Source organism: Onthophagus taurus, chromosome 2, assembly GCF_036711975.1.
Source record: "Onthophagus taurus isolate NC chromosome 2, IU_Otau_3.0, whole genome shotgun sequence".
NCBI classification, from domain to species: Eukaryota; Metazoa; Arthropoda; class Insecta; order Coleoptera; family Scarabaeidae; genus Onthophagus; species Onthophagus taurus.
In genome coordinates this window covers 29,661,816-29,674,334 of record NC_091967.1, presented here as the reverse complement: position 1 = coordinate 29,674,334, position 12,519 = coordinate 29,661,816, and positions in this window count along the sequence as shown.

Sequence of the window (12,519 nt, the reverse complement as noted above, 5' to 3'; positions counted from 1 at the left end):
GAGGTGTTATCAAACGCACCCTCTATATCTATGAAAGCACAAAGGGCTATCTCTTTGGTTGCAATTGCCTCCTTGTAATTGTTGATTTTGCTTTCTGGTAAGCATGTTGGCTAGGGTGGAGTGGATTTGTGACAAGCACTCCATTCCTTAGGTATTGATCGATTACCTTTTCCATCCCTTTGAGGAGAAATGAAGTTAGGCTAATTGGTCTGTACGCCTTAGGGTCCGCGTTTGAACGCCTACCACCTTTAGGTATGAAGACCACCTTTACTTTCCTCCATAGAGTGGGTATATAGCTAAAGCTGTAGCTAGCTATAATAGGGATATTATTATTGGGAGAAGGTCTTCTAAGCCTTTTTGCAGAAAGATAGGCAGTATTCCGTCTCCTCCAGGCGATTTTAGGGGCTTGAAATTCGAGATAGCCCACCTTACTCTGTTGGGTGTGAAAATATTCCCAGCTGTGCTGCGAACCCTACCTGATGGACGGGTTATGTCCATTACTTCAGGGTCGGCATCTGCATGGGGGCAGACTTTTGAGGAAGGAAAGTGTGTACTCAGTAGGAGCTCCAACGATTCCTTAGCATCCTCTGTATATTTACCATCTTGTTTGCATAGGTGGCCTAGATCAGTGTTGTGATCAAGTTATATTCCGTTAAGGCTTTTCTATAGAGATCCCATGTTTGCTCGAGTTTGGAATTCCTGACTTTATTATATAGTCTTCTAACCATGACTCGCTGGTTTTCAAGGTCGTTATTCCACCAAGGCACATTGGATACATACGCACTATGTATGAGATTGTTTAGTTGAAAAGAGGCTATTTCGAGATCCTCTCTGCTTTCAATCTTTGTTTTGATTTCATCAACCTCTTCGCTGATGTGTCTACAAAAAGAGCACCAATCAGTGTGTGAGGGGATTCTGAATTCTGTTTGTTTTGTCATGTCTGCTACAATGACAAAGCGAATATGCTTGTGATCCGCTAAAGTGATTTCACGTGAAACATGCCAGTTTGCGATTTGCGAACTAAGGCGAGGCGTGGCTAGGCTTATGTCTAGCACCTCTTGTCGACTCTTGGTAACAAAAGTCGGTTCGTTACCTCTGTTGAGGATATCTAAATTTGTAGTTTGGAGGTATTGGTAAAGATACTCACCCCTTTTGTTTGTGTCTGAGCTGTTCCATGCGAGATGATGTGCGTTCGCATCGCAGCCCAGGAGGAGTTGTTTCCCCCTTTTATTGCAATAGTCGATGAGGTCTTTCACCTTTTGTGGCGGTGGATCGTCCGATTCACCGGAGAAGTATGCCGAGGCTACAATTGCCTCTTGCTTACCTCCCGGCGTCGGCAGTACCGCTGACATTGCAACCAGGTCCCTAGAGATAAACTGGGTTAAAGTTAGGCAGTTTAAAGGGGATTTAGCGAGTATCGCTGCTCTCGCAGGGCACTCTCCTCTGTGATAAAATAACTTACCTGCTTTTGTTGATAGTCTTCTGACTATTCCTCCATATACATATGGCTTCTGAATCAGCGCAACATGTATGTTGGGGCTGTGGAAGCTCATGACCAGCACGTCGGAGGCGCTTTTACAGTACTGGATGTTGGCCTGGATGAAGCCTACTCCCGCCATTATTGTTTGGCGGGTGCAATTTTGGGAGCGGCAGTTTTGCTCTTACCCTTTTTTTCGGAACTAACCTTACCTGTACCCTTCTTGGGGTCCTTGGCGGTTCCGGAAGTTCCAGGTGTTGGTTCGGGTTCTTCCTTCTGTGGCGTAGGCTTGCCGCTCTTTTGCCTCAGGGTGATTTTCCCGAACTTGTAGCTAACCTTGTAGTTAGTTCTTTTAAGGTTCTCTACAGAGGGATGGTCAACGGACAACGTAAGAAAGGCACTGCTGCCTTCGGTCGTCCTTTTGAGCACCCTCCATTCGTTGGTGTTGAGGCCTTCGTTTTGGCCTTTAACAATTTTTAAGACTTTGGGGTTTTTACTGAGGTTGTCTCCTCTTGATCCGGGCGGTTAAGCCAAGTTCCCCCGTGCTGGAATCCAGCACATGGTATGACGGTTGCTGTAAACAGCAGCCGGCGCCGTTACCCGTCCGTGCAAGTCCTTAGCCACGACACGACAGCTTGGACAGGGCCGTTGGAGTGCCATTTAGTTAGTGAATTCCCTTACCCCAAAGGAGTAGTGGAAGCCACACATCCAGTGGTGCCACGAGGAGGCAGACACTCGATGGAGCGCTTCCTCCACCCCCGCAGAAAGCCACACTAACCCACCCTAAAGCAAGCGTGCAAACTATTCTACAAGCAGTGGCTAGTAGCGCTACCAAACCCACCGTTTTGATTAGAAAGCAATTATCTTTAAATTAATTGCAATTATCGTTAGGTTTCCCACAGAACTCTACAATTTTTTTATGTAAGCTTTCACTACCTACCGCTAGGTGGCGCCCCCTTTCCGCGTACGGAAATATCTTGGGTTTAGTTCCACTACCAACCACTAGGTAGCGCGAAGTTTCTAGTAACTGTTTTAAAAAAGTCAAAAGATTTAGTTACTTTTCCAATACCAACCTAAATCTAGTAACTTTCCCCCCAGATTTAAGTTGGTCACTTTCCCTATACTTATAACATTGGACTGTGACGTCACAAGGAGCCGCTCCTCATCCAGAACCGGCATTAGTACCTCTTTGGTTAATTGACATGTATTAAATACCTTAATACCTTCCTCACCAATACTATTCAGCAATATCGCTAATTTTTCTTCATCAGTTTTATCATTATTCATTTGATGTTTTGAAACTACTTCACACTTTGCTAAATAATCTGAAGTACTTGATTTGTAACTCCTATTACAAATAATAGTTATTTATTGTGTAAGTGTTTTAGACAGCATTTTATTCACGCAAGAGTGTTTATTTTATTTTTTGTAGATGACATTGCATAAAGGTCATCGAAAATTAGAAGAAAAGCCTTACCACATAATGGTTTTTATTCAATTAATTAAATTTTCTACTTTCGTCATTAGCAACATCAATATCAAAGTAAAGATTTTCACGTATAATATTAAACTATAAATGGAAACAAAGCGTTTTTAGCATAATATTGGGAATCCCCCACTATGGCATTGAAAATTGAAACCTTTTTTTGTCAGAGTAGTGTTACATAAAAAAAAATCGTGAACATCAGAACTGGGTGTACGTGAAGAGAAAAGTCAATTAAAAGGAAAAAGTTAAATGTACCCTTTAATATTTATAATTACTGTGTTTGTCTTAATTTTTGTCTTTTCCACACAAATCTACAATCTGATGTTTCCTGACGATGTCCGCTAACAAAAGGCTGTCATCAATAAATGCAAGTTATTTTATTTATTAACCGTCTTTAGTCAATTACTAATTTCTTGTTGATTCATGATCACCATAAAGTAAAGCGGATGATTCAACATAACATGGGAATGTTATGCAGAAATGTCGTCCATACTTAAAACATACAATTGGCTGAACAATTTCTGTCAATAGAAAACTTGAATAACTAGTTTCTCTACAATTTATCTATAAATATTCCTATACCTATTTATTGTCGTTGCTCTCATATTAGGAAATTTATCAAAACATGCAGGAATAAATTTCAAAAATCGGCTTGGAACAATCTGCCATGATGTTCAATGACTTACACCCGTCGTGAAATGTAACTAATGACAACAATAATACAAACATGCACAAAGGTCCACAGCTTTCTAATAAAAAAAATGCATTTTGTGCATGTTTTAATAAATTTCCAAATATGAGGCAAACTACAATAAGTAGGTATAGGAATGTTTGTAGATAATTTGTAGAGAATTAAATTCCCTTTTTGATAGGCTAAAAAAATATGAGGCGTTCCATTTTAAATTTTCGACTTTTTCGATATTGAATATGGAGAAACAGTAATTCAATTTTTGACTACTCTGTGTAAGATACTCCGATATAACAAATGACAATCTATTTGACAGCATTTGAAGAGTAATCGTGCCAATGTAGATCTTTTTTGAATGAACGTTGGTTGAGACATGGGGTTTTAAAGAGCACGTTAAAATTTACGTTGAAAGCGGAAAACGCTCTTACAAAATTCTCAACTAAATCAGTAAATAATGTGGATCTGAATGGCAACGTTTTTTTCATCCCCCCAAAAATATTGTGCCCAAATATTAATATCATAAACTGCTGAATTTTAATTATTTTAATCATCAGAGTTATCTGATGGATACTATTCACGATTTCTTCTGGATCCCGTTGCCGCGCCGGCTTGGTAGGGTCATCATTGCAGCGATGCAATAAAATTCCTCTGCCTTTTCAACACCTTTTCCTTCACAAATTTTGTGGAAAATATATTGTGCAAAGTTTCCCGGGAGTTGAATCTTCGTATGACCCGACGTAGATTCGGGATCCTTAAAATCAATCGAATGGTTAACCTTTAAATCTAGATACCTGTTCCTTTCTAAACAATCGTGGGCTTTCCAATAATTCGAAATAGTAACAGGCAGAATCATTTTAGAATTATTGGTGCCAGGGTGTCCGCAGTCTTACGTTCATAACCGCCAAAAACCCATTGTCCTTCAACTCGGTGTCCTCGGTGAAATTTTTTTCTTCCGAATTTACTCTCATCAATTTCAACGATAAAACCCAGACCAACAGCAGCTAGCTTTTCGGGGTACAGCAGATACTTATCCAACAGAACTTCTCTACAAAACGATACCCAACCAGCTGCAGTCGTCAAGGACATTTTTTGTCTTTTCCACCCACAAATACACAAAGCCAAAAATTTACCTATTTTCTAATTTAGAACTTTCAAAAAAAGTATATTTTCGCAACAATACAGTTTTAGGGCCCTTTTTTTGTGTTTACGAATGGAAACAGGTCCATGGCACGCCCAAACGTAGCCATCAGCACCATTACTGCGATGTTGCAAGACAAGTGGAGTTTCACATAGGGGACACTTGTACTCGCCTTCCTAGGGAATGAAACCCCATTTCCTCAGGCGGTTATCTAAAGCTTCTACGTCCAGCGCATAGAGATGAAACATAGTCAATCTAGTAATCTAAAAAACAAATAATTAATATCTAAAATTATGGATCGGACATCCAACTTACCTCAGCTATTTTAAAAACATAAGTAAAGTTCACTAAAGTTAAAGGTGGTTAAAGAACAGAACATAGGCTAACATAGACACAGAATAACCAGAAGCACAGATTACTCGTGGATTACTCTGTGAACCAACGGTTCTTTCAAAATAACCTCACATTTACTTTAACGCTTATGCTTACAACCTGTGCAATTATTCTGTGTACTCATTTGTGATTTTAGCAATTCCGTTTTTCTTAGCGTTATTAACAAATAAATGTTTAGTTTTTAAAATATAATTATTAAATTAAAGGCTATTTAGGTAATAAATAAGAGATGGCGCTTTTATAAGCAAAGTTTCAAACCAACTTTTATATTCTTTCAAAATTCAAATTAATCTTAAGATAATGATTATTATTATTATTGCTGCCGGGCTGAAGGGAACGGCCCCTCTCGTTACCGCGACCTATGAGATCTAACTTTAGCCCCCCAAAGGTTTAGGGCAATGTAGGTCGGTCCTTGATGAACCTTAGTATTGTCCTGAGGTCTTGAACCTTTATGTCGGTAGGTGTCAAGGGAGTTCTACCGAAAATGTTGTGTGTTAGACGGCCTCTGGCGACGCAACTGCACAATACATGTTCAGCAGTTTCTGACTCGTCGTTGCAAGCTCTACAAGTTTGATCCTCAGCTTGTCCAATGTGGAAGAGGTGGTATTTTAGGGGCGCATGGCCGGTCAGGAAACCTGATAGCGTCCTTAGATCCCCTTTGCTGAGGCATAAAACCTCTTTGGTTTTGTTTTGCGACGGAGTTATCATAGGCCTGAATTGCCTTTAAGGCGGCCCGACTATCTGTACAAATGTTTATGGTGCAGAAGTTTATAGCAAGAACTTCTGCTTGGAAAATTGTTATGTCCGAGCTGAGGAGCAGTTTAATGTGGCTATTTAGTCCACTGATGCCGATGCCTACTTCGGATCTAACTGTCTTTGATGAATCGGTGTACCAGGCTAGGGCTCCTCTTTTTAGTTGAGGCCCTCCCTTCGCCCCCGCTTCATCCCCGCTTCTAAATGTGACCTTGTACGGCTGGTTGAAATTGTATTCTGTCGGTATAAGGTCCGTTTTAATTTCAATCAGGTGATTTAGCCTTGGTCCTTGAGGATTTCGAGGTATCCCCTGAGGTTACCCTGCATCAACTTGAGTGAAGAAACTGTTTTCAGTGATAAGGCACTTGAAGCTGCCTCCTTTTGTATATACAGGGTGATTCACATAAGAACCGACACAGAGCAGGGACATGTAGAAGACAATAAATTAAAATGATTTAACGCAACTTATCTCTATACTAAGTTGTACCCCTGAGGAGTTATAGGCCTTCAAAGTTGGGTCCTAAATTTTTAAAACAGTGAATATCTTCGTAATACGCTATAAGCTAGAAAAACCAAATTTGGCATACATTATGAGTATAACCGAGAGTATTAATTAGTAGCAACTTGAAACCAATTGAGACATTTCAAAGGGTTGGTTAGGGGTGATGGTCCACTAAATTTTGACAGATTTTTTTATCCTTTCGATGGATTTAATACATTATTACCTCATTTCATATGGAATTTAATTCTAAAACTTTTTTACTCTTATTATTTTTTAAAAAGCATTGTCGTTTTTATAAAAAAACTCAAAAAAAATTTAAGAGCCAACTTTGAAGACGGTGCCTCTATCGCTGAGTAATGTTTTAGGGGATCCGTGTCTGCAGATTATTTGTTCAATGATAAATTTAGCTACCGGTTCAGCCTTCCCACTTGGTAGTGCCTTAGCTTCTACCCATCGTGTTACGTAATCTGTTGCTACCACTATAAAGGTTTTTCCACTCGAACTTCGATGTAGTGGGCCCAATAAATCAATACCAACTCGCTCAAATGGTTGTCCGACTTGAATTGGTTGTAGTAAACCGGCTGGTTTTTGATTGGTTGGCCCCTTTCTAGTTTGACAATCAGGACATCCGCGGACATACTTCCGGATGTCATTCATCATACCATCCCAATAATAGCGTTTTTTGATTTTATCGTATGTTCGTGTAAATCCTAGATGTCCACTAATCGGATCCTTGTGATTCGTATGTAGAATCTCTTCACGAAGATTTGTTGGGATTACTAAAAATGATTCTTGACCGTGTATTTTGAAATTTCTTTTATAAAGAACTCCATCTTTTAATATGTAATTTTGAGCAACTTTTTGAATCGATGGACCTCCAACATTTTTGTCTGAGATGGCCATCTTTATTTCTTGAATTCTTTCATCTTCTTCTTGTAATTTTTGTAGATCAATAGATGTAGCTATAAATGTTGGAACCTCCAAGGCTTGTAGTTCGTCGATATTTGTCGCAATATTACACGGATATCTCGAAAGAGCATCAGCATCCTTATTGTGAATTCCTTTTTTGTGGATGACGTTGTAGTTATACTCCATAAGCTTTAGTGACCAACGTAGTAATCTCTTGTTTGGACTTTTTAATGAGTGTAACCAATAAAACGAATGATGGTCCGTGACTATAGTAAACATGGATAAACCCCACAGATAGGTACGTAATTTTTCAATTGCCCATACAGCAGCTAAACACTCTTGTTCAGTGATCGTGTAATTTCGTTCAGAAGCGGTAAGGTTGCGAGAAATGTATGCGACGGGGTGTAAGTCATCGTTATTTGTATCGGCTTGTAACAAAATTGCCCCTAAACCTTCTCCACTAGCGTCTATATGCAATTCAGTAATAGCATCTTGTCGAAAATGGTGTAATAGCGGAGGCTTAGCAAGTTTTTCTTTAAGTTTATTAAACGCTTGATCTTGATTTTCTCCCCAATAAAATTTTGATTTTAAACTGATTACTTTATACAATGGTGCAGCTAATTTTGCACAATTTTCAATAAATTTACGGTAAAAATTGCAAAGGCCCAAAAAACTTTGAACATCTCTAACTCGTTTTGGTGTTGGGAATTCTAAAATAGCATTAATCTTGGCTTTGTCAGGTAAAATACCTGTTTGGGTGATTGTGTGACCTAATATCTTTTGCTCGTTATTACAAAAGTGACATTTTGATACTTTTAAAGTTAGCCCGGCACCTCTAATACGACTAAATACGGTATTTAAATTTGTAAGATGTTCCTCAAAAGTTTTGCTAACTACGATTATATCGTCAAGATAAATCGCCACTAGTTTCCATTTTAAGTCTTTAAAAATTGTGTCCGTCAATCTTTGGAAAGTTGCTGGTGCATTGCAAAGACCGAAAGGTAATCTATTAAATTCATAAAGTCCATCTGATGTTATAAAAGCAGTTTTATGTCTGTCACTCTCCATTACTTCACACTGCCAATACCCACTATTTAAATCTAGTACTGTAAAATAAGTGTGACCTGCTAGAAAGTGCAGTATATCATCGATTAACGGAAGTGGATAGGAACATTTCGTAGTTGTAGCATTTAATTTTCTATAATCTACACAAAATCTGTATGAATTATCTGGTTTCTTTACCAGAACGACAGGTGACGCATATTCACTATCTGATGGTCTTATTACTCCTTGCTTGAGCATTTCGTCTACCTGTTCTTTAATAATGTCCCGTTCTTTAAAGCTAACTCTATATGGACGTGTTTTCACTGGAGGTTTATTTCTAGTTTCAATTTTGTGCTGAGTTAACTTAGTTAACCCCAGTTTCGACGAATCACACAACATTATGTCAGAATTTTGGTCAAGTAATGTTTTGAGTCTATCTATCAACGCTTTATCCAGCTCTTTATTAATGTTATAAACTATATTGGAACTTAACTCTATAGCTAAATACGAATCTATTATTTCCCTATTATTATTTAATTCTTCGAGTTCGGAACTCCTACTTCCATCTAAGTACCCAATAACACTCCTATTCACTAACTTACGTGGATTAACCCATAATTATAAATTTTAACATGCCCTTCCCCTAAGTTTTGAAAATTATCAACTATTTCTAAGTGGTTTTTTCCTAATAAACTATATCTACTGACAAATGTATAAAATTTATTGTTTTTCTCATGGTTTTCTGAAAACTCTATCATGCAACAAGTTTCACTTTGAGGTTTTAGTACGTAATCGTTCTTCAATTTTCTTTTTATTATATTGTTCCTATAATTACTATCTATAACATCATTCTTTGGTAAATTATCCCACCCGCAAGTGTTGTTGCTTTCGACATTTATGTCGGTTTCTAGAATTTGATTCGTAGAGCAGTTTTTATTGTTACAAATAACTGTTTCTATACTTGTATCCGAAAATAAAACGTTAAATATTTTTTCAAGTTTATTTGGTTTGAGACCGCCCAAATGAGTGGTGAACGCGACTTTACTGAAATTATTGTCTAACAAATATTGTTTTAATTTTTCTAAGGAATTTTGAAAAGATTCCCTGTTAAATTTATCTCGAGTTGTTGCTTTAATTATTAAATAACACATATGAAAACTATTATATGTTGCAGTTAATATATCACCAACATCCATCACATTATTTACATTTTTAATAGTTTTAAATATGTTTTTGAACTGTCTATCTTTTTTACTACACGTTTTTAAATGTGACGTACTAGTATTTATTAGACACCAATCTCTCGGCAAAGAAAACAAGTCAACGTCTTTTCGAACTATCCCAGCTGTTACTCGGGTTGTGTTTACTGGAAGGTCGCATACTTCTAGAGGACTCGCGATAACGAAGTTTAACCTCTCGGAATTTTGTTCATCTAAGACATTTATTTGCTGATTCGACGGTAGTAAATGCTCTTTAATTGTATTCTCGGAACCAATTGAAACTGTATTATTTTCAAAATTAATTTTAACGTTATTATCTTTCAAGAATTTACAACCTAATAACAGGCATGTAGGCAGGGTATCTATAACTAAAGCCGGAGTTTTAGTCTCTTTTCCAAAAATTATGATCTTAACATCAGTAATTCCAATGGGTGAAACCAATAAATTACCAATTGATCGTAAATTGGGCACTTGAACTGATTGTTCAAAATTTCTGACGCACGCTTTATTGACTAAATTATATTCCGAGCCAGTATCTATTATAATTCTTGTATATATGTTATTTACAAAACCCTTAATAGTTAGTATAGAACAGTTTTTCAGAGAAGTTATTATATGACTCATTAATTTGTCAGTTTGATTAATAAGGTAAGATAAGGAGGTCCGAGTATCCTTATTTTTTGACAGGACAGAGTTTAGGACCTCTGAGCGCTCTGTCCATGTTGGTTTAAATTATTTCTGTTAGTCTGACCTTGGTTATTCGAATTACGATATCTGCAAATCGCGGCAATGTGTCCAGGCTTTTTACATATATAACAAATTGGACGACCATCCGTTGTTCGTGTATTACGGAATTGCTGATTATTGTTAACTGGAGGTCTTCGCTCGTTATTTGATCGATACGAATCCGGTTTAATACGTGCCAACTCTGATTTTATTTCTTTCAACACAAGTTGCGTAATTTCCGTTGTCATATTACTTATTGTGGAATTTATTTCTTTTTCTTGATTTAAATTTATGTTATTATTAAGTGATTGACTTATTGATTGCAAATTATAATTATAATGATTATTACTACCCGATTCTGTTTCCGCTATAGTATCTATTAATTGTTCCATTTCGTTTAAATTTTTCGGACGACTAATATGCAACATATGTTTATAATAAGTGTGGATATATATATATGTGTCCACAATATAAATTAATATTTTAATAAATAATAATAATATGACTACACTAATATAACTACATTCACAGGATTGATAGGACTGACAGGATTGATTATTTTGAATGATAATAATATTAATTTTATATAGTAACGTTCTTTTTGTTTTGTACATGTCGTGTGCACAGCATGCTACAGCCACTTCCCCTCCTATAAAGATTAATAAAAAGAGGAATATGGTGGTTAAAGAAAAAATAAATCATATTTAAAAATTGAAAGTAACTTTTTTTTGAATTTTTATATCATGAGAATTGATTGCCTCGCTGTGGTGACAAGTTGAATTTTCTTTTAAAAGAAATGCTGGTTTAAGGTTGTTGATGTTAACAGCTACTTCCTTGTTATTTTTGAAAATTACAAAATATTTCGGAAATGTTTTTATCACTTTAAATGGGCCTTCATATCTTGGTGTTAAAGAGGGTTGAATCCCATTAATTTTGACAAAAACAAATTTTGAAATGAATAAATCTTTATGAATAAATGGTTTTTGGTTAGAATGAAAAACTGTGTTTACTGGTTTCAAACAAGAGAATGTTTCTCGTAAACTAGATAGCAATGGATCAGATTACAAAGGGTGTTGAATATTAACAAAAAATTCTCCTGGAAGCCTAAGTGGTTGACCGTATACAAGTTCGGCAGATGAACAACCTAGGTCTTCCTTTAGAGATGATCTGAGGCCTAGGAGAACCAAGGGAAGATCATTGTTCCACCTCGTAGTGTTACCTCTGGCAGTTATGGCTGTTTTTACAGAACGGTGAAACCTTTCTAAAATTCCGTTGCTTTGGGGATGGAAGGTGGATGTATGAATTTGACGTGTTCCTAGAAGGGTGTGAAATTTTGAAAAGAGTTTTGATTCGAATTGTCGTCCCTGATCATGGGTTATAGTGCTAGGAATGCCAAATCGGCTGAAATAATGCCGAAACAAAGTATCCGCAATAGAAGAAGAACCAATATCTTTGAGAGGAAAAGCTTCTGGCCAACGCGTGAAACGATCTATTACGGTGAGCACATATGTGCAGCCAAGGGACGGAGTGAGAGGACCGACCAAATCAATGTGGATATGGTCGAATCTTAATTTTGGTATCGGAATTTTACTAATAGGTGATTTTGTGTACTTTTGAACTTTTGTTTGTTGACATCGCAAACAGGTTTTTGTCCATAACTGAATGTGTTTTGTCATGTGAGGCCAAAAGAATCGTGTTTTGATGATGTGTGTAGTAGCGCGAATACCAGGATGTGTTAAGTTGTGAAATTTGTTGAAAATTGTTTTACGAAATTTTTGTGGTATGTATGTTCGAGGATTGTTTGTTGAAATGTCGCACCAAAGCTTTACATCTGAATGTGATGTTGTTTGTTGCGATAGGTTATATTTAGTAGTTTGTGTCTTTGAGTATTGTTTGTTTAGTAAATGTGTTAATTCTGTATCGTTAAATTGCGCGTTTTTTAAGGTTTGTGTGTCAGGGTACTGTGAATTTAGAGAATCAATATTTGTTCTGGACAACGTGTCCGCTACAATGTTTGATTCTCCTGTAATGTACCTGATATCTGATGTGAATTGTGTTATGTAAGTAAGATATCGTGTCTGACGTGGAGTTTTTTCTGTGTTAGAAAAAATTGTGTTGATTAGAGGTTTGTGGTCAGTGTAAACTACAAATTGATGTCCATGTAAAAAATGTTTAAAGAATTT